Consider the following 6,278-nt stretch of genomic DNA (forward strand, 5'->3'; position numbering starts at 1 on the left):
GGCAAACCTCATACCAAGTGCCCCAGCTTCCCGCCCCTTTTATTATGGCACTGTGCAATAGAACCCACCAGTCATAAAGAGGTTGGACGCCCCCCGATCAGAGCGCGGGGAGAAGTCCGAGCTGGGCTTTGCCATTGGGCAACAGCCCAGTCCGAGATCAACTCTAACGTATGGATGATGAGTTCTTCCAGGATCTTGAAAACTGCACCGATTTTCACCGGATTGCCTGCGGTCTGCGGCATCACAACAAAAGGAGCTTTCCTCTACATTCCAAAAATGAATGCAGCTTTCCTCTCTTCTAATTCCTTGTTTATGTTGTTACATTCACAAGTGCTTGTACATTCGCATGGAGTATATCTGACGGCATACACACGTGAGACATACTGCAGCCCGCAATCACGCCTGACCAATGATCACTCGGAGTAGGCTCCAGAGCTGTCCGCCGGCCGAAGCTCGCCGACACGGAGAAAGCCGGCGTACCAGCGCGCCGAGTGCCGGACGTACTGCGTCCTGTCCGCATCGCTGAAGTCCACCCCGTACAGGCCGAACCGGAACCTGTAGGCAAATAGGACCTCGAAGACGTCCAAGAACGACCACACGAAGTAGCCGTGCACGCTTGAGCCGTTTCTGTCATCAGAGAGAGAACACAAAGATGCTAAGCACCTAGCATATAGATTATAGGGACTCAACATCGGTCACTATTGTGTCAACTTTCTACGACCAGATAGAGAGAAGTGTTGCTTCGATGTAGTCCTGCAAGAAATGCGATCTGAACCTGTCGTCGTACAAGAACCCGCCAGACGGATCCGGCTCGTGACCGGCTCCTGAAAGATAGCAAGCAGCTAGTCATTGTACACAAGCACATCGGAACTGTGCAAAACCATTACTGAAAAATGATCAGAATGACCACTCAATCTGGACATCCAGTTCAGTAGCTCACCGTTCTCATAAATCAGTACTGGAGGATTTCTGTACTTGTGTTTCAGGTGCTCGAACAGTTTCCTCAGAGCCCATGGCGCCGGGTGATTTGTCATCCCGAGGCCATGCTATTTGAAACCGACCATGACGAAGAACTTTCAGCTATTGTTTATTTCTGCTGATCTGGAAAAAGTATACATCACTACTATAGCATACCTTGTTCCTTGAGCTCTGAAATGGCACTGCACAATATTTGGAACAGAAAGTTTAAAATTTCTCAAATGCAAGAAATATGTTTAGAACTGATATTCATGAAATTTAGTTGACAAGCTTTGATTCAATTCCTAAATTTCATGAATGTGTATTTTTTTCATTAGACATTAAAATAAACAGCTTGCTCTTACGGGTAATATATTTGACAGCGGCGTCACTGGCATAATCTCTTGGGCTCTGTTTCAACTTGCTCAAATCCACCACAACATAAATTGCACCATAGTGGTTGATCCCTACAAAATCAAATGACCCTCGCACTCTGGCAGACTCCTCAGCCGTCAACAATGGAAGCCTGGTCCCAGCGTTCCTCTTCATCACCGGCAGGTAGTGTCCGTACACCAAAGGATGCATGAACCTAGCCCATAAACCAGTTCATGAGTCATGAAATTTAATGTGAATTTATTTGTTAAACATTTGTGTAACTTGAGCAGAATAAACCATCCGACACTGAAGTCAAACATCCTTGCAGCAGCTTCTACATCCTCCAGTTTACGCGTCGCGGGCTCAAACCAAAAGGCTAGTAAAGTGACCCCGATCTGTCCTCCTTGCTCAGCCTATGACATACGCAACCAAAACTATCCATCATGTATGTCTTGAAAAACAATTCTTTTCATCATGTGAACAGGTATATTTCATAATGAAAACTAAAAGCGCACAGGGACCATGCCACCTGGTACTTGTCTCTGTAGAGGGAAGCAGCGGAGGCGTGCGCGAGCAAAAGATGGTGTGCAACAATGTATGGCTCTGTTGTAGAGTTGCCGCCAGCGCAGGATTCACCGAATGGTGGGGAGCACCGCCTCGGCGGTAGACTGCCCAAGTCATACCCACCAACCGGCTCGATGTTCGGCTCATTAAGGGTGGTCCAGTGCTTCACTCTATCACCGAAGCTCCTGAAGCACAGATCCGCATACGCCATGAAATCTTCACTGCATCAACATCAGAGTTGAGTCTTGTAAGTAACAAGCATCTCGGTTCACCTCACCTCACTATGCAAGTTGTCTACATAATGATGTGTTGTGGTTCCGAATTGAGTGGTACATGAATCTAGGATTGAGCAGGCCATTGTATTCATCTTGAAGAGCCTGGGGAAGGTCAAAATGGTATATTGTTGCGTGAGGCTGTATCCCTGTAATCAGCAACCCCAAAACTGCAGCTTAGCTCTATGAAATAACAGGATTAACAGTACTAATACAACGAACAAGGTCAATCTACAATGTGCGTAGTCTACAAAAGGAATATATTACATACCGTAGGTCATGAGTTCATCAATTAGATTATTGTAGTACTCCACCCCCTTTGGGTTCACAGCTCCTCGACCGTCTACAACACACAAACAATGAAACAAATCCATGTAAGGCCATGTGGTACTGGTCCTGATTCCTGAAATACCTTGTAGAATTCTATGTACCAGGAATAAGCCTTGTCCAGGCAATAGAAAATCTGTACGCATCCAAGCCCATCTCATGCATTAGCTTCACATCCTCCTGAAATTAAATGTGGAAATCTGCTGAAATAAATTGTTACTGATGATCAGCAAACTAATTCCGATTTGTCACAGATTGTTCTACTTGTACTAGAGTTGAGAAACATGCCTTGTACTTGTGATACTGATCAGCAGCTACGTCTCCAGTCGCATGGTCAAAAGACAAAAGCATAGCCTCCAAGAACAAAAGGCGCCTGTGAGAATATACTGGTAGTCTGGTACTTGGCCTCAGACTGTTAAAACATCATAAGCAAAGTCCTGAGGCGTCCCCACTCACCACGATGCGCAAATGTGTCCCAGATGCTCGGTTTCTTTCCGTCCTCATCCCATGCGCCTTCCACCTGCACAGAATTGATCGAACAAAACCATGACAAGTAGTATTATTATAGATGTCCATTCGGGCCGCCCGGGCCGGCCCGCGCCGGGGCCGGCCCGCGCTCGGGCCCGCCCTGGCCCACCTTTCACCGGGCTGTGCCTGGCCCGGCCCTATGTCTCACCGTGCCGGGCCGGGCTAGCCCACAGGCTGCACCGGCGGACCAGGCACGGACCCACAGTCCTGTTTCGTGCCGGCCCGGCCCAAAAGACACGGTGGAACCACGTGCTCGTGCCGTCCGACGCCCGCACCCTCAATGGAGGTCACCGCCCGCCGGCCAGCCCGAGCTGCCGCGCCCCTCGGCCGCCCCCGCACCCATCGACGCCGCGATACTGGCCACGGCCACGCTCGCCGACGCCGCCGCATCCACCCGCCGACGCCGTCGCGTCCGCCGGCCCCGCCGGCCTCGCTCGACGACGCAGTCGCGCCTGCCGGCCTCACTCGGTGACGCCGTCGCGCCCGCCGGCCCCGCTCACCACGCATGCTACTGCCGACGCCGCCCGCGCCCACCCCTGCAGATGCCGCTCGCCGCCGGCACCGAGCCACCGACTGGGATTCTGGGAAGGATCCGGAAGGGGAGAGGCCGAGAGGGAGAACCGAGACCTGAGTGCGTGAGACCTGAGAGGGGGAGGGCTGGAGGCGAGGATAGGCGGCGGCGGCGTGCTGCACCTACGGGACTGCGGGTGCCGGGCCGTGCCTCCCGGCGTGCTGGGAAGGCGGCCCAAGCACGGCCCATGCTCTCGGGCCGGGGCACGGCACAGGCCGGGCCGGGCCGGGCTTGGGCCGGGCCAAAAAACCGGGCTCATGGGTGGGCTTCCGGGCCTCGGGCTATATGGACATCTATAAGTATTATGATGGAAAATAATAAAAAACATCTGGTTCTAAATAGCTAGCTATAAGTTCTATCTGTGCGTAGTATATGTTGCCATACATGGCACAGCGAATTTGGCCACCTCCCCGCTATACTGCTACAAATGCTATTCAAAACCATTTTTTTTTTTGAACGGGATGGCAAGAGTTCTGTCTTTCAATTAAGAAAGAAAGAATAGAGTTTTATATATACAACGCTAGGGGCCTGGCCAAGAACCGAGGAATAGGATCAACCCCGAAAAAAACAAATGAAGCAGCCCCAGTGATACAACCCAAGAATCCGTATTCAAAACCATATTCAGCATCGAAATTTTGAAAAACACTCTGTCAAAAGGAAACATCAAGAACAGCGTAACAGTTTGGTTAAGACCAAGGTTCTGGGATTCGTACAGAGTGGGCAGAAATTCGGCAAAATTTTCCCGTCTAGGATGGGCCCAAAACAACATTGAACTGGCCAAAAAATTTGGCCCAATTTAAATTTTTGTTCCAGCCCAAAGCCCAGCCAGCAGGCTCACAGACACCTCCCTTTGGTATAGAAGTGCATCTATCAAAGCAGGATTCATTCGTTTCCTCCCGTTGTCTCTGGTCAAATTTAGGCCAAACTTTAGCCAAATTTATCAAAACATGAATTTTTGACTGGCCAACACAAGTGAATCCCGGAATGAATTTTAGTTAGGTCGTCCCAAATTTTCATCTTATTGAATTCCAATGGTAGTAAAAATCATTACGATCATTAAAAGAATATCAAGTAATGAAAAAATAAAATAAGAGTCAGTAACGAACTCTAATGGTAGTAACTGAAAATATCCCGCTGGCTGGCAAAGCATGTTTGGAAGTTTAAAAAATATTCTGAGCGTACATTGATTTCTTATGTACTTTTTTCATCATCTGCCAATTTCATATGTGACGGCAAAATCAGGTTTAATTTATTTGTCCTTGAAATTCATGTGCGAGAATTTCTGACCAAGACCATTTGGTTGGAATACTTGGAAGTTCATGATGAGGTGGGTGTATGGACGATTACAACAAGAGGGGTGCTCGGCTCAGCAGGCAGTACTGGATGAAAGTCATTCCGTAACGTGGCATTGTGGTCATTCCGTTTGTCAGTTTGTGTTTCTTAAGACTTTGGTAGGTTCTATGCTGCTTGATTTTTTTCAGAATTTTTTGAAACTTTGTTTAGTAGGTTTGCACGGATTTACACGAGGTCTTTGATTTGCACTAGATACGTTGCCTTCTCAAAAAGTAAAAAGGTTTCCACTGAGAACGAGTTTTCACCAAATAAAGTCGCTAGTGGTCATTGCAACAGAAGAAGAGGAAGGCCTCCCAGCCTGCGTACCTGATAGGCCGACGTCCCGGCGCCGAAGACGAATCCCTCGGGGAAATCCGACTGCGTGATCGCCGCGGCCTCGGCGTGGAGCGCCCTCAGCGACACGACGGCGAGAACCAGCAGGGCAATCCCTCGCGCGCGCCGCCGTGAACCGGCGCCGCCCTGCTCCATTATCGCGGCTCCGGCGGCCGTCTGTTGGTGCGGCCCTCCGATCCTCTTCTTCTTGTGCTTCTGCTTGCTGCTACTGCTTCTTCTTCTTCTTATTACTATATGCAGCGCGGGCAGAGGCGACGCCGCTGTACTGTAAAAGCAAATATAATAGGCAGTTGGGAGCCGACTGAATCTCCCGTGGAAGAGAGAGAAGGCGTTTGGCGACGCGCCCGCTTCAGCCGGCTGAGAGACGCTGTGGCCGCTGCTATTGGCCGAGCGCGCGGGCCCGGTGTGCATTGCAGCCGGCAGTCGGCAAAATGGATTAGCCTTGCTCTAACAGGCAGCGGCGATGGCGACGGGGCAGCTGCTGTAGGCCAGGTGTCCACGGGCGCTGGTTCCAATCGCTTCTAGCCCTGCTTTTTCAGTGGTAAGGGTAGCGAGGCGCGATGTGGAGGCAGGGGTAGCTTCATGACGGCCGACACCTCTCTGCTTCACCTCGCCACGTAGTCCATATTTTTCACTTTTTTTTCCAGAACTGTCTACGTTAGGCTTAGGCCTCCTCCAACGGAGGTCGATGTCGCCAGCTAAATACTATTTTAATTTGTAAATAGAAGTCGCTAGCGATGCATGTCTCGCTAGGCGAGAGCACTCCCCAATGTAGCTCTCCTCACAAACACACATCCCGAGCTACCAGTTGTAACTACTTTTGGCCTGCGACGTCGCCAGGGCTGTTGGAGTATGTTGGCCTTCTCTCTCCTCCTTTTGGCCTGCGACGTCGCCAGGGCTGTTGGAGGAGGCCTTATTCGAATGCAGGATGGAGCCAACAGTGCAGTGGGCATCCTAGCTAGCTAGTCGTTACTAGGGAGAGGGTTTGTTTGAGAGGT

General features: G+C 50.3%; 1 pseudogene; it reads right to left on the reverse strand.

Annotated features, from left to right (window-relative positions):
• Positions 1-257: 257 nt before the first annotated feature.
• LOC120679340 lies at positions 258-5,706 on the reverse strand (annotated as a pseudogene).
• Positions 5,707-6,278: the final 572 nt, after the last annotated feature.

Source organism: Panicum virgatum, chromosome 6N (genome assembly GCF_016808335.1).
Source record: "Panicum virgatum strain AP13 chromosome 6N, P.virgatum_v5, whole genome shotgun sequence".
NCBI classification, from domain to species: Eukaryota; Viridiplantae; Streptophyta; class Magnoliopsida; order Poales; family Poaceae; genus Panicum; species Panicum virgatum.